The sequence below is a fragment of the Pelophylax lessonae genome, assembly GCF_965119305.1.
Source record: "Pelophylax lessonae genome assembly, chromosome: 4".
In the NCBI taxonomy this organism is placed as follows: Eukaryota; Metazoa; Chordata; class Amphibia; order Anura; family Ranidae; genus Pelophylax; species Pelophylax lessonae.
Genome location: NC_138771.1, coordinates 641,592,182 through 641,617,112, shown reverse-complemented (window position 1 = coordinate 641,617,112; position 24,931 = coordinate 641,592,182). Strand labels below are relative to the sequence as shown.

At 43.2% G+C, this 24,931-nt stretch overlaps 1 protein-coding gene and 1 pseudogene across 2 annotated transcripts in view; one reads left to right on the top strand and one right to left on the bottom strand.

The window, feature by feature from the left end:
• LOC309552915 (olfactory receptor 5G26-like) overlaps window positions 1-24,931 on the bottom strand; it is a gene marked incomplete at both ends in the record, with an annotated part of 360,843 nt that overhangs the window by 117,451 nt on the left and 218,461 nt on the right. The window lies entirely within an intron of this gene.
• Window positions 271-1,211, top strand: LOC309552143 (olfactory receptor 5G9-like; annotated as a pseudogene). Its single transcript has one exon. The product of its transcript is annotated as an olfactory receptor 5G9-like (transcript).

Sequence of the window (24,931 nt, the reverse complement as noted above, 5' to 3'; positions counted from 1 at the left end):
CCCATGCAAGTACTTACAATAAATATAAATATGTACCGTATATGAGAGAGAGGGAACTTTACATAAAAGCAAGATGAACTTGCTTATGCATTAGCAATTCACTGATTTTTTTTACTAACATATTTTTTCACTGACCTGTATGTATTTTATTTTATTGCTTTTCATTTTATTTAAATTTAGTTTTTTTGCTTAAAGAGACTTTTTCTGAACAGTTTGTGTAATTGCATGTATCTCTATTTTGATTATTAGGTAAGCCTCCTGGTATTTAATATGTGCGGTGAAAATGAGACAAAAGTTACAGAGATCCACCTTCTTGGATTCCAAAGCCTACAAAACTTCAAACATCTACTCATTGTTGCCCTGCTTTTACTTTACATAGCAATAGCAGGTGGAAACCTTTCTATTGTCTTTTTGGTGTCAACCAGTGATAACCTTAAAACCCCAATGTACTTCTTTCTCAAAAATCTAGCCATCGCTGATGTTCTTCTAACTACGTCAGTCATGCCGATGATGTTAGAGATCATACTAAAGTCAAAAGGATCCATTTCTCTTGGTGGCTGTATCACTCAGTTGTACTTTTATGGAGTTTGTGGGTTTGTTCAGTGTTTCCTTCTGGCAGTAATGTCTTATGATCGATATGTAGCTCTTTCTAACCCTTTAAACTACATTTTAATCATGAAACCAAGCCTTTGCTTCCAGTTTGTTTTCGGTTCTTGGGCAATAACATTCTACCTTACAACAAGTGAAATTATTTTTATAAGTCAATTTGAATTCTGTCGTGGCAATATCCTTGATCAATTTTTCTGTGACTACAGCCCATTGGTGGAATTATCTACTTCAGACACGTCCATTGTGCTATGGATGGACTTTTGTTACGCATTATTTACATTGCTTGTTCCTTTAACAATTATCCTTGTGTCTTACATCTACATTTTTATCACCATTTTGAAGATTAGGTCTTTCACTGGAAGGAAAAAATCTTCTCAACATGCAGTTCCCACCTTACCACCGTCTGTGTATACTATGGGACTTTTATCGCTATCTACGTAATTCCATCCAAGGAGGGGGGGTCTGATCTAGACAAGTACAGATCTTTGTTGTACACTGTGGTGACCCCATTGATGAATCCTATCATCTACAGCCTGAGGAATGCTGAGCTTAATCAAGCTCTTCACAAAAAAGTTAAGAAATTTTTGGTTCTGAAATTATAATTAATAATAACATTTCTTTTCAAAACTCTTCTAATATCACTACTTTTTTTTTCTTGTTTTCGTTTTATTCTTTAATTTTTTATCTCTTACTATCCCCACCCTCCAATGCCCTCCAAGCCCACTCATCTACTGTAATATCACTACTGATATAAAATGTATTTACATTTTTTTTTCTTAATTTTTTTTTTTATTTCTTATTCTCCCCACCCTCCAAAGCAAATGATACATCTACAAAAGATTAGAAAATTGTCTACCATAAAAGGCATGCTACACATATAGATTTTCCTTGGTGCTCTCAATAAAGTAATACCTGATGTATATGGTTCACATTTTTTATGCAATTTGTTTTTACGATATGTTATAAATGAATTTTAAGGAAATACATTTTTTTTTGTTTATGCAATCTTTATTTATAATTTTCAAAGTAGGTTATTGTCACAGCTTATGTAATGACAACCAAGCAAGGGGTACCGGGGCAGTGAGAACAACATAACCGTGTTACAATTGATGAACACTAACACAATATAATGCCCCAATTCCCCCAACAGGTACCAGAGCCAGTTATGACTCAGTACCTTCACTTGGACATAGGACCGAGTAAGTATAAATATGGGGTAATAGGAAACCAGAAGTGAAAAAACAGGGGGGAGGGGAGACAGGTAAAAGGAAGTTAACAGAACAAGGTAGCACTCAACTATTTGACAAATTCAGATAGATATGAAAGAGCACAAAGGTTCAGGTCTAGTCCATCTAAAACAAACAATGACCCCTAGGGGTTAGGGGACCTGGGTAGTCTCAACCATATCAGGTACAGGGGTAGGGATGGGCCGCGCCACCTGGGAGCCTGACGGGGCTTCACCGGTATAGTGTATCCACGTGGTCCATATGCTATAAAATTTGCCGTACCAGTCCTTACATGTCACCATCCATTCCTCCGCAGTCATAATATCATTCACTAGTCGGATCCAATCCATCGGACCAGGAATTTGAAGTTTCCTCCAGAATACCGAAATCAACTGTCTGGCTGTATTTACATAGTTACATAGTTACATAGTTACATAGTTTGTGAGGTTGAAAAAAGACATCAGTCTATCCAGTTCAACCTATTATGTGTGTGTGTTTGCTGTTAACCGTACATTGTATACCCCCAATACTATTTAGAAGGTGGGGCAACACAGACTTATGGTAACGGCTGGCAGGGATAGTGGGAATGTAAGGCAGCATCTGAAGCAGGGAGTCAGGTAGCTCAATATCCAAAATATCTTTGATTTGGGACCTGATGTCCTGTCAGTAGGGTTGTAGCTTGGGGCTCTCCTACCAAATGTGTAGGAACGTGCCCCAATGTCCACATTCCCTCCAATAGGCATCCGACACAGTTGGATAAATCCGGGCTAACTCTTTACCAGTGAGTAAGTAATTTATAAACACATTCCTGCATTGTCGTGTATACAGAGCTAGCGTGGGTAAGGTGGTAAAGGTGGTCTAGTTGTGCCTCACTAAATACATGCGGCAGGTCTCTCTCCCTTTCTCTTTCATAAACCGACTTCCCTCTGTTCTCCAGAGACTGCAGCAACCCATACAGTACAGAAATGGAGTGTGGAATTGCGAAGGTAAACATGCAAAGCTTCTTTAAAGGGGATGCTGCGGTGGGAGAACGAATGGTTTGGGGCAGGCAGTGAGTAAAATGCTGGATCTGCCTGTAGCGCCAGTCATCCAGGGGGAATCGGCCATATTGTGCTCTCAGAGTCACCAGGGGGTAATAATTGCTGGTCTTGCACAAATCTGCCCTATTGCATGTCCCCATCAGCTGCCCAGGATCTAAAAAGGAGAGGTGTTCCCCCAGAGTAAACCAGGGGAAGCCCCTGAGGGAGCAAAAGGGGAAATTGGAGGAGTGAGCCATCCTAGGCAATTTAAGGCATCCCATAGTTGCAAGGCATGGGTGATTGTGGGAAAAGTGAATTCTGACAATCCTTGGCCTTCACGAGGGAGCCAGGGGGCATGGGAAAGATTGCAGCCTGCCAGGAACATTTCAAGGGGGACCCAAAATTTAGTGGTCACACTATGTTACCAATCCAATATCTATTGGAGGGAATTGTCTCAAAGTATTTGCGGATTACAGGTACACCCTTTCCCCCTGTCTGCTTGGAGCGTTGCAGGGTGCGAAGGGCTAGACATGGGCTTTTCCCATTCCAGATGTATTTGAAAAAAATACTTTTGAGGGTCAAGAAGAAAGACCTGGGAACTGAGATGGTCACCATTTGCAAATGAAAAAGTATACGAGGTAACACATTTATCTTTAAGGCCCTGACTCGGCCCATCCAGGAGAAAGTTGTATGATCATAACTCTGTAAGTCTGATCGAATAGTGGAAAGTAGCGGGGTATAGTTACAGGTATACAGATGGGAGCAGTGGGCTGGAAGTTGGACACCCAGGTATTTTAGAGAAGTGTGGACAAAGTGAAAGAGAACGAGGCTTGCAGCTGCATGCTCAAACTTGGGAGCATGATCAGGGGCAGGATTTCTGATTTATTATAATTGATCTTGAAATTTGAGAGCAAGTTAAAGTCCAGCAGTTCCTCCATGATATTGGTGAGAGAGATCAAGGGGTCAGAAACGCAAAATAAAACATCATCAGTGTAAGCAGACAGCTTATGTTCTGTCGGTTCCACAGTAAAGCCTTTAACATGCGGGTTTAGGCGTATTTTGTTAAGCAGTGGTACGAGGGTGAGGACAAAGATGAGAGGGGACAGCTGGCATCCCTGCCTTGTCACATTGCAAATAGGAAATAGGTCAGAAAAGACACCATTCACCTTAACTTGAGCCTCCGGTGTGCTTTAGAGCAATGCTATCCAACAGAGCATGCTGGGGCCCTGGCCCAGCCTAGTTAGAACCATCCAAAGGTAAGCCCAGTCCACCCTGTCAAACACCTTTTCATCATCTGTAGAAAGCAGGACAGTCAGCCTGCAGCTCGGCCCAATGGATCAGTAGGGTCGCCCAATTAGAATTGTTCCTCGCTTCTCTCCTAGCAATAAACCCTGTTTGGTCTGGGTGAACTATTGTTTAATCATTATTATTATTACCGGGAATGATATGGTCCTTCCCTTCTTTAGGGATAACTGTGATGTGAACCAGCAACGCCTCTTTGAGCGAAACCGTACCTGAGGCCAAGGCGTTGAAATAGGCACACATTAAGCTCAAGAGAAGCGAGTGTAATTTATAGTAATAGGTGTTTGTGAGGCCGTCGGGTCCTGTTTTTTTCCCCTTCGGAAGGTCTTTAATAACCGTCGCTACTTCAGCAGGAGAGATGGGAACATCTTGCGAGTCACTAACTTTGGTGAGGATCTGTGGGGATTGAGCCTTCTCCAAGTATTGCAGAATGCGCTCTGTTTTCTTGATCTCCATAGAGCCAGGTAGGGTGTCGGGAAGGTGGTATAGCTAGATGTAGTAATGCCTAAAGGAGTTTTCTATTTCTGATGAGTATACCACCAGAGAACTTTCCGCAGGATGGAATTTATGGATGTGACCAGAAGTGCGTTGCCATCTAATAGCTCTAGTAAGCAGTTTCCCACATTTATTCCTAAATTAATAAGATTTATGGGAGACGTGGTGCAACCGTGCTCGAATCTGCATGTCCAATAGGCTAGCTAACTCTTGGCGGAAAGATTGGAGTTTCGCCGCCAACTCAGGGGTAGTGGGAGGTTTGTGCAAAAGTTCAGCTGAACTGATTTTCATCAGAAGTGTTTGTATTTCCCCTTCACATGTCTTCTTCAGTCTAGAGACCTAGGAGATAAGCTCCCCTCGAACCACTGCTTTATGTCCTTCCCCAATTGGAAGCCACCCCACTTCACCCATCAAGGTCTCCCCAAAATACAGGGAAATAGTATCAGAAACTTGTTTTCATCCAAAATGTTCTTGTTTAGACACCAGGACCAGGGCCATACATTCAAAGATAATAGGTGCAGGGAGATGGAAACCGGGGCATGGTCCGAAATTGTAAGGGAGCCAATTGACACACCAGAGAGGGACTCAAGAGAAAACTGATCCATCAGCAGAAAGTCTATTATACCATAACATGGAAAGGCAAGTAGTGACTAAAGTCTTTTGCTGTGGGAAGAAGTACTCTCCAGCAGTCAAAGAGATTGTGGGTGTACAGGGTGATCCAGACTCAGAGTGTACTGAGAATGTGTCAAGCTGCGACTCAGGGCTTACATTAAAATCTCTCCACAATATCAGTTGGCCTTTTCAAAATGAAGAGAGGGAATTTTAGACAGAATCTAGAAAGGTTAGCTGGTGGGTGTTGAGGGAATACACTACCGCAAAGGTAAATTTTCGTTCAAAAATTGTGCCCTTCAGAAACACATATCTACCATTAGGGTCAAGCAGGTGATCTACCAGAACAAGGGGATGCTTTTTATTGATTGCTTTGGCGACCCCATCCGACTTGGGATGCGGTGAGTTACTGAGGTACCATTGGGTATACAGATGGATAGGGAGTCAGGGGACCAAGTAAATATGAAAGTGTGTCTCCTGAAGTAAAAGAACATGTGCCCCCAGGCATTTGGTCTCAAGCCACAACTTACTGCATTTAGAAGGTGAGCCCAGCCCACAGATATTGTACGATACAATCTTTAAAGAAGCCATGAGGAGTTGGAGTACAGGGGGCTACCCAGGCCCCTGTTGGAGATGTAGAGAGACCTGCAGAATTTTGAACCACGGAGTAGAGAGTTTTGAGGAAACACAAAACAAAGATAAGGACCTAGAAAACAAGAAACACTTATAACACAGAGCAAACATAATGCCCAAAGGGCATACCAAGGTGCATAGACACCACTAGTCAGTGATCTCCTCTCAGTCCTTGGACCAAGGAAAATATGGAGGTCGGCAAGCAGCGTGGGGTCCCAAATGTGGGACATAACTCCTAGGAGTAGACTATTTAGGGTAGGTGGTAAGGCATCAAGTGTGAGTCCAGTGGGGGGACCCTAGATTATCACAACAGGTTACACAGCAGCCGGGGGGGGGGCTGAGAGTTAACTATAGAGGTCAGCAGAGTCTAAGTCAATCATTCAGGATACCCCTTGGGGGACAGAGGTTGTGAGGTTGAGCGAGAGGAGCCCCCCCCGGTGCCTGTTCCATCCTCTGAGACATGGGGGGGCACCAAGGCTGTGGGCGGGAGGAGAGCAGGATCTCCGGTGAAGAGTGCCAGTCTGGAATATCAACAGAAGGCAAGCCCAGGCCTTTCAGGAACTGAGGAGGGTCATCTTTATTCCGTAGGATAAATTGCTGGCCATTTTTGGTGACCGACAGGTTGAAAGGGAAGCCCATCGGTAAATCAGCTTTGTGTCCTGTAGGGCCTCCAACAATGGCTTAAGAGCACTGGACTTCATCAGGGTGCCTGTTCCATCCTCTGAGACATGGGGGGGCACCAAGGCTGTGGGCGGCAGGGGAGCAGGATCTCCGGTGAAGAGTGCCAGTCTGGAATATCAACAGAAGGCAAGCCCAGGCCTTTCAGGAACTGAGGAGGGTCATCTTTATTCCGTAGGATAAATTGCTGGCCATTTTTGGTGACCGACAGGTTGAAAGGGAAGCCCCATCGGTAAATCAGCTTTGTGTCCTGTAGGGCCTCCAACAATGGCTTAAGAGCACTGGACTTCATCAGGGTGCATCTGGAGAGATCCAGATAAAGGGAAAATTTGGCACCATCAAAGTCCACATACTGAACTCCTCTGACATGGAACATGATACCTTCTTTTAGGGAGTATTTATGGAGTGTGTAGATATGATATCTCTCAGCTTATCTGGATCTTCAGATGGAGGGTGGAGCGCTCCATGAGCACGATCAATTTCAATATGCCCCATTGCCTCCCAGCCAAGGATCTGCTTAAAGACACCCTTCAGGCTAGGGATTATGTATGGGGGTGCAGTAGCCTCTGATAGGCCACTGATGCGAATGTTCACTCTGCGGCTCCTGTTTTTTTAAAATCATTCATTTCATCCAGTAAGGAGGTAATCCTGAGGTCTTGAATCTTACATTTCTCAGTAAGCACCTGTAGTGTAGGGGTGATTTCCTCCCATTGCGTTTCCAGAGCCTCAACTCTACCCCCAATGTAAATTATATGGGAGCGCAAATCTATATCCCCAAGTGCTTCATCCACTTCAGAATGTTTATCCTGGCTGTCTGAGCAGGAGGGAGATGAGGGGGGAGGAAGCGAGGGTGTAGGCAAATGCGGAGAGAGAATAGGGGGGGCTGCACGTGCTACATGCTCTCCTGGCGCCATCTTGGACAGTCCTGCAGGGCCCAGCCGGGTCTCTGTAAAATAGATATCCAGCGAGCTGAAACAACCTTGGGGGTTCTGCAGTGGTTTGGGGGATGTCTTCCTCTTAGGGGGCATTGCGTTGAGTTAAAATCTCCCCCAATAAGCTGCTGTAGGTGCGGGTATTTGAGCGGGTCTCCCAGAGCTCACTGAGAAAAGCATCCTAACATGTTCATGCTGTGGCCACGCCCCCAGGAAATACATATTTTTATCTCTATTACATTAATGGGTGGTGTTCTGTAGAAGAGAATTAGGGGAGAACTCAGGATTGGCTGACAACACGGTTTAGAATTTCAATGCTGAAGAGCCTCTAGCAGATCAAAAGGTATTTTTTTTTTCATATTAGCAGCGTTAGGGAAACAAAACATGGGAAATGTATAGAAAACCGTACTGATTTTTATTTATTTTTTTGCCCTTTCAGTAGACTGTATGGTTTGATTTTAAGGCTTAAAGTGACACTAAACTTTAGTTTAAAAAAAAAAATACATATATATATATATATTTTACTATACAGTATATTCTTAACCAAGAAGCATTTCCCTCTATTGTTATTAGACTCCTCAAGTTATCTAAATTCATTTATTTTATGTCTGCCGTGATCCAACTTCCTGTTAGAGGGTAGCTACATTCATTGTCCATGATCCCACTAATTATAGTAATGTAGCCAGCCTCTCTTGCTTCGCTTCTTCCAAACAAATGGATGTGAAGATGAAAAGTAAAGGCCTCCACAGACGCCGAAAACACATCATTGGGAGGAAACATTGATCAAACAAATTTAAATATGAGTCCAATTGTTACTGATTTTTCCTAATGAGCTGGCATGGAAACTTTCTGCAGTATTGGAAACTTTCTACAGTATTCCTCCTTCATCATCTGCATAAGCCTTAACATGTCTTGCAAGGCAATCCTTCTTACCATCATAATCTAGTTATTGGATGCACTATTTTTTTTGTTTGGGTGTAAAGGATGGCTTTTAAAACTACAGTGCCTCTCCGCTTCTTTATCTTTTGTTGCCACTGGCAAATTTTATTCCCACTTACTTGTATGGGTCATAGCTCTATATATTTAAGGAAGGACATTGCCTGTGCCTTTGGTCTTAGGTAGGGTCTTGATTGAAATGACTGACTTAGTAACAAATGAATTGGCCCATAGCTTATCTATACATATGTTCTAGTCCATAAGTGCTAAAAATTAGGGCTGGGCGGGTAAGAAGACAAAATACAATAAAAAAAATGTTGGCTTAAATCAGATGATGGTGCTATTAGGTCCATCAAAGACAATGCTTTCTAGTGCTCCACCATATAGGTTTTAGCCCTGATGGTGTCATATGTGACAAAACATGTAGGGGGGAGCTAGGAGGTACAAAGCACTGTGCATGTGCGATACACTCATAGCCAATTTGAGATTGGTGATTGAAGCTTTCCTCCAGTACATTGTACATGCTTTATGTTTGCTGTATATGTGTAAGTGCCATCATTTTAAATAAATTCAGTTTATAACTGTATAGAACGGACTTCACTATGGTTAGCTTTTATTCCACTTCCATGGCTGATGAGATTAATTAACCTGACTGGGAATCGCTGCCTTTGTTGGACAAGCAGGAGTCCAGGAGATACATCTTAAGGCTGTATGACTGATGTTTGGAGTAAATGGTGAAGGGTCTGGAGAATTTCATTATGATTCAAAAGCCTGTGTTGACCACTATTTACTCGAGATGGGCCGAACACCCCCCTGTTAGGTTTGCAGCAGAACTCCCGAACAGGGGAAACATTCTAACCCAAACGGTGAACCTCATTGAAGTCTATGGGAGCTGAACAATAAAAATCAAGTGTCCATTTTGAGGGTTTATATGCAAGTAATTGTCAATTCAAGTGGTATGGGGGTCCAGGTACTGCCCTGTATCATTAAAAAAAATGTAAAAACAATTTTTTTTTTTTAGGAGCAGTGATTTTAATGAGGCTTAAAGTGCAACAATAAAAATAAAAAACTCCTTTGAATATAGTGCCTAGTGCCTATATGCTTGTAAAGTGGCACATCTGTAGCAAGTATAAATCATGCTGCAGCAAAAATGGAATTTCTAAAGAAAAAAACAAGTCAAATCCCTTTAAAATGACTCTCGGTTGCAATTGCTGGCTACCAGGCTATTATTATTATTTTTTTTTTTGAACGGTGTGGGGTCCCCCCAAAATCCATACCAGACCCTTATCTGGGCACACAGCCTGGCGGGTCAGGAAAGGTGAATGGGTACTATGTACCCCATACCCATTCACATAGGGGGGGTCGGGATCTGGGGGCCCCCTTTTTACCAGATTCCGATAAGCCCCCTGCCAGCAGACCCCAACAACCACCGGCCAGGGTTGTTGGAAAGAGGGCCTTGTCCCCATCAACATAGGGACAAGGTGCTCTGATGTGGGGTAGGGCAGAGCACCCCCCCATGTTGATGGCATGTGGCCTAGTATGGTTTAGGAGGGAGGGGGGCAGCTCATTCATCCCCCCTTTCCTGACCTGCCAGACTGCGTGCCCGGATAATGGTCTGGTATTGATTTTGGGGGGGACCCTACATCATTTTTTTTGAAGTGGGGTTCCCCTTAAAACCCATACCAGACCTGAAGGGCCTGGCATAGACTGGGAGGGGACACAGTTTTTGTTTTCTTTAATTTTTAAATTTTTATATTTTCAAATAATTTTTTTTGAAGTTTTGGCAAAAATATAACAATGTTAGCGGACGTAGCCGCCAAATAACAAGTAGGTAGAACACTGGAACAAAATTTGGAGACAACATATATTATCATAAGCATTGCACACAAAATCATGAAAGTAATGGGGAAATGTATAAATCAACAGTGAAGAATCAACAAGACAGAAAGCGTACACCTGAGGAACAGTCACAATATGTTAAGTGAGTACAAGCGTTATCTGTGCTGAGTAGCTGGGGAGAGGTCATTAGGTTAAGAAAGGACATTTGAGGAGATCTGAGGCATAGAGTGGCGTACAACATACCAGTCAGCCCATGGCGACCAGGATTTCTCAAAGGAGGGGAGGGAGGAAGAGCTTAGCGCAAGAAGACGCTCATAGTGGTAGTTCATCTGGACCTGGGCTAGTACCTCTGAGGGGTTAGGGGGGAGGGGGTGCGCCAGTATCTCGCTATAACTAGGGAAGCAATGAGCAAGATATGAGAAACGAGAGTCCTATCAGAAGAAGAAAAATATTTGATTCCCAGTAGAAAGATCACTAAGGCTGGGTCAGGAGGTACATTGGTCTTGCAAATGGAGGAAATTACAGAAAAGATTTTGTTCCAAAAACTGGTGAGTGATCTACAATTCCAAAATGTGTGGAGGAGGGTCCTGCGGTGACCACATTCCCTCCAGCACAAAGGCGAGAGAGAGGGGGAGTAGTGTGCTAGAATATGCGGGGTCCTATACCATTGTGTCAGCAGTTTCTGGGAGGTCTCCCAGTGGTTCACACAATGAGAAGAGCGATAACCGTATTTTATGGCATATGACCATTGTTGTAGAGTGAATTCTTTCTGGAGGTCAGATTCCCATGCTGCAAGTGGGGATGTCTTGGTCAATAAACATTTATTCTGTAGGGAGTAATGCCTTTAACCTTTACTCGGGTTTGGTGAGGTGTTGTCCAGCTTGATGGACGGAGGGGGAGACTTTTTCAGAAAGGAGGTCACCCGGCGTATGTAAAGAGTGCGGATTTAGGGAGATCATGTTGAGAAGCTGAGACGTTAAAGGGTATGAGCTGGTTACCGTGGAAGAGGTCGTCAACCCAAGTTAGACCTGCTGCCACAAATGTATGGAGGGAGAGGTTGGGAATCAGGACTTCTAGGAGCTTAAGGGGCAGCTGAATGGAAGTACTATTGGGAGTTGTTTTAGAATGTAGAATAAGCTTCCTCCATGCTAGGATGGAGGCTCGGGTGGGAGGGGGGAGAGAGTGAAGGGGTAGTTGCCGCCAGGAGTCAGCAAGAGGCAAAAGGGATAGGTCAGTTGTGTGAGAGCATGCCAATTCACGGGGGACCCAACATGAGGAACTGGGGTTTGCAAGCCATTGAGGCAATTGCACCAATAGGGAGGCAGTGTAATAGTCACCTATATCAGGGAGGCCAAGACCCCCGGCCTTCCTATGTAAAATAAGGTGTTTATGGGAGCATCTGGCCCTCTTCCCCTGCAAGAGGAATTGTTTAAGGCAATGGGATAATTTGTTTAGATGGGATTGTTTAAGAGGGATGGGTAGTGTTCTAAAAAGGTACAATATTTTTGGGAGTAGTAGCATTTTAAATGAGGCAATTCTGCCCACCCAGGAGATTTCAAATTTGGCAAGGGAGGTCAATTCTAGACGGAGTTGCTGTAGGAGTTGGTCAACATTAAGATCTGCCAATTTGTCAGGGGAGGGAGTAAGGGAAATACCCATGCGACACTGTACCACCCAAAAAATTGATGTCCTTTTTTTTCCCCACAAATAGAGCTTTCGTTTGGTGGTATTTGATCACCTGTGAGATTTTTATTTTTTTGCGCTATAAACAAAAACAAAAACAGTGATAATTTAAAAAAAAAAAAAAAAAACAATATTTTTTACTTTCTGCTATAAAACGCATCCAATAAAAAATTTAAAAATTCTATTTTTTTCATCAATTTAGACCAATATGTATTCCACTACATATTTTTGGTAAACAAAAAGAAAATCCCAATAAGTGTATATTGATTGGTTTGTGCAAAAGAAAGATTTGTCATTTTCATTAATTTTTTTTTTACTAGTAATGGCGGCGATCATTAATTTTTAGCGGGACTGAGACATTGCGGCGGACAGATCAGACCCCTTTTTGACATTTTTGACACTTTTGGGGGGACCAGTGACATTAGTACAGTACTAAAGATAGTACTAAAAATATGCACTATTACTGTACTAATGACACTGGCAGGGAAGGGTTTAACACCAGGGGCAATCAAAGGGTTAAATATGTCCCTAGTTTGTGCTTTCTAACTGTGTGGGGGAAGGGCTTTCTGCATGAACACAGAGACCCTGTGTTCCTAAATAGGAGGAACACAGGATCCCTGTGTTCATAACTGAAAGAACAGCGGTCTGCTGTGTTGACAACGGCTGACTGCTGTCTTGTCTCCACGGGGAGCAATCGCGGGTACCTGGTGGCAATCGTGACCACCAGACATGCTGATTAGCTTCCCCTGTAGCGAATGGGTGCATGCGCGGCCCCGCTAGCGGTGTACAGGTACGTCGTTTCACGGAACAGAGCTGACCTGCCACAGTAGAATTAAGGCGCCTGGTCAGCAAGCGGTTAATTATGACCTAAAACATCCTCTACCCTCCCGGAGTGTGGAGTGCAAGGTGAGAAAAATTTTAAGGGAGTCATGTTTCTGTACCTTGGAATTTCCTACAATAATTTTTGAATATGCACTTGTCTAAGTAATAGGGATGGTGGCACTATGGATTAACTGCTTGCCGATCCCTGCAAGTACATATACTGCAGCGGTCAGCCCCGTGCAGGCAAATTGACGTATGGGTACGTCACTCGCCTGAGAGCCAATAGGGGGCGATCGCGCCGCCAGAGGCGCGCTCCTGCCCCTGCTCGTTCATGGACCCCCCCGCGCGTGTGAGCGGCGGACCCGATGTCCGCCGCTCACTCGCGATCTTCTGGTACAGCGGGAGAAAGGCAGGCGGCTAATGTAAACAAAGCCGCCTGTCATTCTCCCCTGTGTAACAGCAGAGATCATACGGTCCTGCTATGTAGGACCGTAGATCTCTGCTGTTACATGAAAAGCCACATCCCTGCACAGTAAGAAACACGCCCCTAGGGACACACTTAACCCCTCCTTCTCTAATAAAGTTAACCCCTTCCCTGCCAGTGTCATTTTTACAGTAACAGTGTATATGTATAGCATTTATTATTGTAGTAATTTCACTTGTACCCCCAAAAGTGTCAAAAATGTCAGTCAGGGGTCCGATCTGTCCACCGCAATGTCGCAGTCCCACAAAAAAATTTGCAGATCGCCACCATTACTTGTTAAAAAAAAAAAAAAAAAAATCTTTCCCTTAGTTAGTAAACGCAATAACTTTTGCGCAAACCTAGAATGTTAAAAAATTTTGATTTTTACATTTTTTTTGGCAATTTCATATAAAAAAATGTGAAAAATATTTTTATTTTTGCAAAATTGTCGCTCTTTTTTTGTTATAGCGCATGATCAAAAAATCGCAGAGGTGATCAAATACCACCAAAAGAAAGCTCTGTTTGTGGGAAAAAAAGGACGTCAATGTCATTTGGGTACAGCGTCGCACGCAATTGTCCGTTAAAATCACGCAGTGCCGAATCGCAAAATACCCCCTGGTCAGGAAGGGGGTAAAATCTTCCGGGGGTTAAGTGGTTGAGGACCTTAGCTGTAAATTTGATTTGGCACTGTACAGTTTCCACAGTACATCTTTAATGTGACCTATTTTTTGACCATCTATAAGAAATACATAGAAACACATTATTTATGTAATACATTAAACAGTATTTTTTTAAATGTATCTTTGATTTCCTTGTTTCTCAGGGCATATATCATTGGATTTAACAATGGTGTCAAGACTATGTACAAAACTGAGCGGGCTTTGTTGACTTCAGAGGAGTATGTTTGTGAGGGATTACTGTATACAGTGATTATGGTAAGTGCCTACCACAAGCAGGTGGGCACTGCAGGTGGAGAATGTCTTCTGCCGGCCTTGAGCTGAAGGGATCCGAAGGATGGTGATGAGAATACGGATATAAGAAGATATAATGAACAGGAACGGGAGAAGAACTACATGGAGTGAGGATATGAAGGTTTCTATCTTTACAATAGAGGTGTCTGAGCAGGAAAGTTCTAAAATTGGAGCAAGATCGCAGAAAAAGTGGTCTATGATATTTGGCCCACAGAAATTTAGTTGATGCATGAGAACTGCAGGTAACGCCGTCACACCTAAACTTGTAAGCCATGATGTGGTAATGAGACATTTTTGAAGCTTAATGTCCATAATTTGGGAGTAATGCAATGGTTTACAGACAGCCAGATAGCGATCGTAGGACATCACCGTCAGGAGGAAACATTCCATGCTGCCATAGAAGTAGAACTGGACAATGCATGCATTTAAAGAAATTACTTGTTTTCCATGTGCAATTATAGCCAACATGTTGGGCACCACGTTTGTTGTAAAAATGATGTCTGACAAGGCCAGGTTGGACATAAAAACATACATAGGGGATTGGAGATTTCTGTATAAACACACCAGCATTATAATGAGTGCATTTCCACTTACTGTGGATAAATACAAAAAATAGAAAAGAAGGAAGAGGGCAATTTTTACATTTCGATGTTCATTAAATCCAAGGAGGAAAAACTCCTTTACTGTTGTGTTATTTGTCATCCTTATTCCTTAGAAGGGAAAGAAATGAAAACAATTTGAAAGCAGTTTGATAAGTATGAAAAAAGATGTCCTTTATATTAAAAATCAGCAAACTACCATTATAAAAGAGTGTGACGACTTTGTGTTTATTGTATATGAATGAACTGCACTACAATGGTGTAAAATCCTTCTGAAAGTATATCTAACCCCAAGTACCAAAATGTAAGATATGAAGCCTACTAGTTCTTGGATGTGGTGGCTGCATTCATTTTCATTTTTCCAACAAGTACAGACAATACCTGTTGAGCCTCTTTTGGTGCTTTTCCACTGCATGGAACCATACCGGTTCGGCACGCTTTTGTGCTTTTCCACTGCTGGTACCGCATGGTATAGGGTCGGAACAGTTCGGTATGGTATAGGTTTGCTTTTCCACTGCATGGAACCGAACGGTACGGTACGGTACGGCTCTGAAAAAACAGTACCTACTCGATTGGGGTTCCAACAGGTACCAAACTGGTACCATAACCCACAATCCTTTGCATGCAGTCACTACTAGCCACTGATTGGTCAGAGAATCCCACCCACCCCGTTGTTATCCCACCCACTTAACTTAGTACTACTTTAGTGGAAAAGCAAACCTATACCGTACCGTACCGAACCGTTCCGACACTATACCATGCGGTACCAGCAGTGGAAAAGCAAACCGGGCCAAGCAGGGCCGAGTAGAGCCGAGCCGGTACTAGCCGGTACTTGCAGTGGAAAAGTGCAATTTTAGTCCTCTTTTAGTCCTAGAACTCGGACTGAGAATAGGAGAGGCAGCCATAAGGCTTTCCTGCATGCATAAGTACCATATGGCCCCTTTCACACATGCGGACCGTTCAGATCCACCTGTCAGTTTTTCAGGTGGATCTGAATGGATTCCCCATGCATCTCTATGGGGCAGCAGATGTCAGCAGAGACATGTCCGCTGACACTCGCTGCCATCCGATCCGATCCTGTCCATGAAATCCGGACGGATGGAAACCCTATTTTCAATCCGTCTGGAGGATCGGATCGGATCAGATGAGAATGGACAAGTGGCCCATTCTCATCCGATTCCTCCATAGAGGACAGCGGGGACCTGACAGCTCCCTCTCCGCATACAGAGCAGAGACGGAGCTGCCATCCGCTAAGAAAAACGGAGTCCGCTGACGAAGCGGACAGTGTGAAAGGGGCCTAAGGCAGCCTTTTTCAACCAGGGTGCCTAGGCATCCTAGGGTGCCTTGAGGTTTCTTCAGGGATGCCTTGGCAAAATGCCTAAAAATTGCCCAACAATTGTATACAAGCCGGCGTGTGGATGAAGGCTGCCTTTTAGTTACATAAAGACACAGGATTTCATTGTGCACCATTACATTCTTCTAGCTGCTAACATCCTAACGACCAATGGCATCATCAGTTGATACGGAGGATGTCAGTTGCCTGCATAGCATCCTTTTTTCACAATCCCCTCAGCGTTGGGGTCACATTAGCGCAGAGATGTATAGTAACTAAGTATAACTACTTCACTACTGTACTTAAGTACTGAAAGGCGGTATCTGTACTTTCCTAGAGTAGAATTTTTTTTCCTACTTCCACTTTTACTTCACTACATTTTTTCGATGATTTCAATACTTCTACTCCATTATTTTTTTTTGTGCTGCATAGTTACTCGTTACAATTATAAAAATTATCACTGCCAGAACAGTAGATGGCAGGTTTCATAGAGTTCAAAAAAATGTGTATAATGTCATGTGTAAATCAGCGCATACGAAAATAAATGCTACTGTATGTATAAATAAAATTGTCTACATATCTGCTGTTAAGGAGAAAGAGAACCTCCCCCAACCAAGGAGAGTCACAAGCGTACATAGACCTTTTTTCTGGTAAGAGGCTGATTTTACTTTTTTCACTGGAAGTTGAGAGCACAGATTTTGCAGTTTTGTTTCACTGGAAGAGTCTATTTGGATATTATTTTGCACTTACCTTCATCTGTCAGGTAAGGGGGAAATCCACAAGGTGGTTGAAGTCTGCACCTATTATTTGGAATAGCACCTGTTTGTTTCCTGCACCTTTGAAAATATATTTATCTTGTTTTGTCACATATATATGGCATTATGGCATTATATATATATATATATATATATATATATATATATATATGGACTTTTTATTGACTTTGATTTCATACACTCTTCCTTTATTTCATTATTGGAATATATTGTTGTATATCACATTGGTTTATATATGATTTTGTGCACCAATAAGCTGTGGAAAAAAAAAAAAAACAGGCAGGGAAGAGAAGGAGGGATGCTTTAAAGGGGAAAGGGAGGGACATACTTTTTGTAAACAAAAACAGATAAAGTAACAGCCAAAGGAATTGTGATTGTCCTTTAGGTTAATCATTTGAAATAATAAAAAACAATATGATGTTCAAACTTTTGACTTCTTTCTTTAATAACTACATAACACAGTACTTGTACTTTTACTTTCAGTACTTGAGTAGCAAAATTAAAAAAAAAAAACTACTTGCAATACTTAAGTACAAAAAATGTTGAATACTTTAGTACTTCTACTCAAGTCACTTTTTGATCGAGCACTTCCACTTCTACTCAAGTCACTTTTTGATCGAGCACTTGTACTTTTACTCAAGTATGGGTTTTGAGTACTTTATACAAGTGTGCATTAGCGATGGAGGAAAACTGAGGAAGAAGAGAAACATTGGAATACTAGTCAGTACCAGTTTGCAAAAGGGTATTTGCTTTGGAAGAATAAATCACCTCTAACGTGGGTGTACTATGTGTGGATGTCGCTACATTGTGTAAAACTATTAGGGTAGTTTTTACATTTTAGAATGGAGTGCCTCGAGACTTTCCACCACTTTTAAAGGGTGTCTTGACTGAAAAAAGGTTGAGAAACACTGCCATAATGAACATGTTGTCAGAAGAAAAGATCAGAATGAGCCAAAGGATCATTTCAATAAGACATGTGCACAACGGAAACGTTTGTTTTGTTTCGGGTTAGTTTGTTAAGATAATTTCATTTCATCATATATTAGAATGATTTGTTCTCAGAATTTTGGTATGTATATTTGGATTTGTTTTGTATATTCATTATTTTCTAATCGATATGATTTTGGAAGGCGACTATTCTATTCTATTCTTTGCTATTCTATAATATTCTTTTCTATTCCTTTTTTTTTTTTTCCTATTCTGTTCTATTTTATAAGTAAACAGTCAGCTGAATTTTATAGGTCAGACAGTCTTGGACAAATTAGCAGTCATTTGGATTTCACAACTCTTGTAGATTATTTTCCATGGAATGATACTCAAACATCCATTTCTTTATTTTTTTTTGAGCCTTAGAGAGCTCTATTATTTTAGCATGAAGACCCCAGACACGTCAATAGCAAAAACTAAAAACAGTTTTAAGATATTTGAAGGTCAAATAGGACAGGTTCCGCCTCCATTGCATCTAAAAAAGGTTCCAAACATTGCCGCCTTTTCTGGAACACCTGAATCTACTTTCATGAATTGGAAGTGGTGGTAATTGTACGGGTGTGCTTATTTTTTCCTGGTGACAAATCAGCATTTTGGTTAACCACTTGCTGACCGCCCGCCGCAGATATACTGTGGCAGGCTGGCTCTGCTGCGCGAACTGCCGTACCTGTACAGTGGTTCGCGGGAGCGCTCCTGGAGACGCGCACGCCGCCGGAGGAGTGCGCCCTCCCCCATTAGGCAGCGGAGAAGCTGATCCATGGGACCGGTGGCCACGGTAACCCCCGTGGAGAGAAAACGATGGTCTGCTGTTGTAAACACAGCAGATAGTTGTTCTCTCTGGAATGATCACAGAGCTCCTGTCTTCCTCCTATTTAGGATCACAGGTCTCTGAGTTGATTCCACAAGTCCCTCCCCCATACAGTTAGAAAACACTCCCCTAGGCTCACACTTAACCCTTTGATCACCCCTGGGTTAACCCCTTCCCTGCCAGTGCCATTAGTACAGTAACCACAAATATTAGAGCCGATATCCTGGAGTACTGTTCAAATGTAGGGCTGAGCAGGGAAGACTGTGCCAGGCATAAAGCTTATTATCTCCTGAATGCTCCTCCTCCGTGACACCAATAAATAAAGGTTCTCCCCATAGTTAAGTACGTTTAAGATTAATTTATTAAGGAAAATATCCACTTACATTAAAATATGCAGTAATCCTCTACAACTGATAAGGCAGTACAGCCAGCCCTCCTTTACCGGGCCTGAGGCCCCATAACTTCAGAAGATGGGCCCAGGCACCTGTAGGAGAGGAGAGCCAGCTGTATTGTCTTGTGACACCTGTGGATTCCCCTGCGGCGCCGCCAGCTTTCTCCGGCAGCTCTGCAGGGGGATCGGTTCTACATACTTGCAATGTGTGCCTATTTGGAGCAGAGGGAGACAGCTGCAGAGTCTCCGCCTGTACCTCTGCTGGGTCCTTAAACTCCCCCTCCATCTCTGCTCATTCGGCAGTCGACAGTGTTATCTGTTGTCAGCGTGATTAAAGGGCTGGACGTTTTCTCCACCCCCTCCCTCAGTCCTGACCTCTGATCATACTCTGTGTTCAGTGTGAACTCCAGTGCTGGCTGCAGGGTTTGGATGGAGCAGTGCTTCTGCTGGAGTGGGTGAGTGTGGGGGGGGGGGTGGTGATTGCTGGTAGAGTTAAGCAACAGAATCCACTGGATTTTGAAGAAGGGGTCAATATGCCTGGAGCCAGCCTAGAACTACAGGTAGATGATACCAGCTGATACTGCAGTGCTGAAGCTAGGGGTCATTAAATACACCTCTCCTATTAGCTGGACTGGTGCTGTTCGTGGTTGCAGCCTAGGGCTTTGAGCCGTGAATTTACAGCTATCCCTGGCTTCCCACCCAAATCCTAATATAGTCAGACATGGCTGTATACAGTAAAAGCCATGGCTGCAATGCTTTACTTCAGAGCTGTGGCATATTTCACGCAGGCTGAAGAGTTTGACAGGCAGGATCAATATCAAACTCCCCATTATGTTCAAAAACTTGGCTCACAGTTGCAGTGCAGTGTCCCAATGTAAAAATGACAGTCACAATAATAAAAAAAAAAAACGGGGGAGTGGCTTGTACATGAAGCAGTCAGGATGCTTCGTCGGTAAGCTCCTCCGGAGGCATCTAATTAAAGACGTACCAATGGCTTTAACATCCTTGAACCCACTATCATCCTGTTGGGGAAAAGCACTGGCAAGTGTCTGACCACGAAAAAACCCACTTTGGGGTCCATTAAGAGATTCTTGGTGGCGGAAACTGAGGATCCCTCAGAATCGGGAGAGCTAGGCTGCTTGCCTCGTGGGGTGGCTCCGCCCCCAGACACAGAGCTCCGTTGTGGCACAGCTCCCCGGCCTCCTCATATTGCTCCGACAGAGAAGGAGAGTCACCAAGGAGATCAGAGGTAGCAGCCTTAGTCAGCGGATTACCCACTAAATCAGATCTAGCCTTGATGCTTCATAGCATAGAAAGGGCTATTCAAAAAGAGGTACCCGCCATCAGATCCAACCTAACACAGGTATTGCTGCATGTCGAGGAATCCACACAGCACCTTGATAAACGTGAATCTGCCATTCGCAACATCCAGCAGCACTCTAAGCGCCTGGCACTTGCCCACAGGATGGCCATGTACAAAATCGAGGATCAGGAAAACAGAAATCGAAGAAACAATATAATAATCAGGGGGCTGCCAGAGGCAACAAAGGGGGAAGATTTGCTACCAACATCGCCAACCAACATGGAATCTTTAACAGATTACTAGGCAATCCCACAGACAATCCAATCAAGGTGGACAGAGTTCCCTGTGCTTTGCGACCAATGAACTTCTCTTCTGATATCCCCAGGGATGTGATCTGCAGGCTTCACTACTACGAAGAGAAGGAGAGAATTATGCGCAAAGCTGCCTCCTTGGAATTTGATGGTGTGGTCTTATCCTTCTTCCTGGATCTGGCCAGAGAGACTTTTGATTGATGCCGGGCCTTGAGGCCACTCACAGACAAAACGCTATCCAATACCACGTTTCCCAGCGTGCTTCTTTGCCACCGGGATGGTTGCTCAGCCACTCTTTGCTTCCCAGAGGATCTGGAGAAATTCTGTATGGATCTTAATATCTCCCCACCAAAGCTCCCAGGATGGCAAGAAGATATCCCACTTTTAGACCCCCCCCCCCCCTGGCTTCATCTTGGCAAAAGATGACTAAGAAGCACCGCACTGCTACTCCATCTCCAACAGACATGCTTGGATGAGCGTCCCAGTGGGTCTCTATCATGGTCCCACTTGTAGCCTTTTCACTGGCATATTTTTCATCCTACGTTGTGATTACCTCTCATGTCCTGGCTGATTTTGTTCTGAGTTCATTTGTTGTTACTCCAACTTATGTTTCCTGAGATATTCAAACTCATTAATGTTAAACAGTCATTTTTTGTTCCTGATTTTAATGTTGTGGCTATGAATGAAAATAAGCACATGTTCTATACACCTATATACCCCTTGGTTGTCACTTTTTCACACCACCTAGTGGTGGGGTGCCTCCGGGGGGCAAGCGGACATACTAACCCTGTTTGGTGGTTTTGCTTGCCACTAAGTGTCCCCGTCTCTCCTCCATGCCCTGACGCGAAACCGAAAGGAACTGAAAGCTATCTATCATACTGAACAAAAAAATGCCTATCGCAAAATAGCTAAAAAACAATTATGAATGGTGAAACAAACCTAGTAGATATCTAGCGAGATCACTACAAAATAAAAAGTCTGCATCTTTCCTACACAAATATTAAAATCCCTTTGGACAAATTAGTACATTAATCCAATGCAATTGCCAGGGAATTTAGATCCTTTTACCAACAACTATATAATGCGCAGAACTTCATCGGTGATGAATAGTGTTGAGCGAACACGGACTGTATTATTCGGGTCCGTACCGGATAATTGGATTTTTGCTACGCGGACACGGACCCAAAAACTTTACTATATGTTCGGGTTTAAAATCCGTGTTTGGTAATTTTATTTCCTGTTTTGTATGTAATGGCGCGCTTTTAATGGCGGGCTTTCAACAGCCAATCAACAAGCGTTTAACTGGTGTGCCTTAAGCCATCCCAGCCATGCCTACTAATGTATTAGTAGCTGTGATTGGCCATCTGAAGCATGTGACCCATGTCTTTATAAGATTATCGAGAGACACAGCGCGGTGCGTCAGTCTGCTGTAGTGTAGGGAGAGAGCACACATCATACGTGCTGGCTGCTGCTGATTAGGGACAGACAGAAAAAAACAACATTGTGCCCGAAAAGAATGCAGGGACAGGTCGGAGTGTAGGCAGGGAAAGATATTTGTGCATTTTAGGGACAGGCTGGAGAGAGTAGGCAGGGACAGATAGGAGACACAGGACAGAACAATCGTCCGTTAGCGATCTACATCGATTTTGCTGTGTGGGGGGTGGTGCAGTGAACAATCTTTTTGCCCTCACTTGAACCCACTGAGGAGGAGGAGGAGGGAGAAAAAAATATATTTTTATCAGTCTGTTGTGTGCAGCATTCAGCAATATTTTACTACAGAGTGCTGTTCTAATCTGCTATTTAAAAATTACAAAGTTAAAGGGGAATTTTTTTTTTTTTTCCTCATAGCCTGCTGCTGACCGTGACATAAAACATAAGACACTGCTGTGTTCACATGTGCTATTGAAAAATCACCAATTTTATATACTTTTTTCTATTCCGCTATTCAATCTACACCCTTTTGGGGTAAAAAATAAATAAATTGCGGCATAGTCTGTATCGGTACGTGTGAGATACACCTTTCCAATTTTTGGGGCGCATCTTCCACCGCCGAGTATTGCAGGGTGCTTCAGTTTGCCTCCTGTTCCGAACTCCTCCTACTCCTCATCCTCATCCTGTCTTTAGGGTACAAAAAATTGTAATCGGGGCCTAGTCTGGGTTTGTACGTGTGAGATACACCTTTTTATGTCATATTTTCTATTCCGCTATTCAATCTACATCCTTTTGGGGTAAAAAGAAATAAATTGCGGCATAGTCTGTATCTGTACGTGTGAGATACACCTTTCCAATTTTTTGGGCGCATCTTACACCGCCCGAGGATTGCAGGGTGCTTCAGTTTGCCTCCTGTTCGGAACTCCTCCTACTCCTCATCCTCATCCTGCCTTTAGGGTACAAAAAATTGTAATCGGGGCCTAGTCTGGGTTTGTACGTGTGAGATAAACCTTTTTATATCATATTTTCTATTCCGCTATTCAATCTACACCCTTTTGGGGTAAAAAGAATTAAATTGCGGCATAGTCTGTATCCGTACGTGTGAGATACACCTTTCCAATTTTTTGGGCGCATCTTACACCGCCGAGGATTGCAGGGTGCTTCAGTTTGCCTCCTGTTCCGAGCTCCTCCTACTCCTCATCCTCATCCTGCCTTTAGGGTACAAAAAATTGTAATCGGGGCCTAGTCTGTGTTTGTACGTGTGAGATACACCTTTTTATATCATATTTTCTATTCCGCTATTCAATCTACACCCTTTTGGGATAAAAAGAATTAAATTGCGGCATAGTTTGTATCGGTACGTGTGAGATACACCTTTCCAATATTTTGGGCGCATCTTACACCGCCGAGGATTGCAGGGTGCTTCAGTTTGCCTCCTGTTCCGAACTCCTCCTACTCCTCATCCTCATCCTGCCTTAAGGGTACAAAAAATTGTAATCGGGGCCTAGTCTGGGTTTGTACGTGTGAGATACACCTTTTAATATCATATTTTCTATTCCGCTACTCAATCTACACCCTTTTGGGGTAAAAAGAATTAAATTGCGGCATAGTCTGTATCGGTACGTGTGAGATACACCTTTCCAATTTTTTGGGCGCATCTTACACCGCCGAGGATTGCAGGGTGCTTCAGTTTGCCTCCTGTTCCGAACTCCTCCTACTCCTCATCCTCATCCTGCCTTTAGGGTACAAAAATTTTTAATCGGGGCCTAGTCTGGGTTTGTACGTGTGAGATACACCTTTTTATATCATATTTTCTATTCCGCTATTCAATCTACACCCTTTTGGGGTAAAAATAATTAAATTGCGGCATAGTCTGTATTGGTACGTGTGAGATACACCTTTCAAATTTTCGGGCGCATCTTACACCGCCGAGGATTGCAGGGTGCTTCAGTTTGCCTCCTGTTCCGAACTCCTCCTACTCCTCATCCTCATCCTGCCTTTAGGGTACACAAAATTGTAATCGGGGCCTAGTCTGGGTTTGTACGTGTGAGATACACCTTTTTATATCATATTTTCTATTCCGCTATTCAATCTACACCCTTTTGGGGTAAAAATAATTAAATTGCGGCATAGTCTGTATCGGTATGTGTGAGATACACCTTTCCAATTTTTTGGGCGCATCTTACACCGCTGAGGATTGCAGGGTGCTTCAGTTTGCCTCCTGTTCCAAAATCCTCCTACTCCTCATCCTCATCCTGCCTTTAGGGTACAAAAAATTGTAATCGGGCCTAGTCTGGGTTTGTACTTGTGAGATACACCTTTTTATATCCTATTTTCTATTCCACTATTCAATCTACACCCTTTTGGGGTAAAAAGAATTAAATTGCGGCATAGTCTGTATCGGTACGTGTGAGATACACCTTTCCAATTTTTTGGGCGCATCTTACACCACCCGAGGATTGCAGGGTGCTTCAGTTTGCCTCCTGTTCCGAACTCCTTCTACTCCTCATTCTCATCCTGCCTTTAGGGTACAAAAAATTGTAATCGGGGCCTAGTCTGTGTTTGTACGTGTGAGATACACTGTTTTATAAAAATGTTTCTATTCCGCTATTCAATATACACCCTTTTGGGGTGAAAAAAATTAAATTCCGAAATAGTCTGTATTGGTACGTGTGAGATACACCTTTTAAATTTGTTTTTTAGCGCATCTCCTTCCACCGCCAAGGATTGCAGGGCGCTTCAGTTTGCCTCCTGTTCCGAACTCCTCCTACTCCT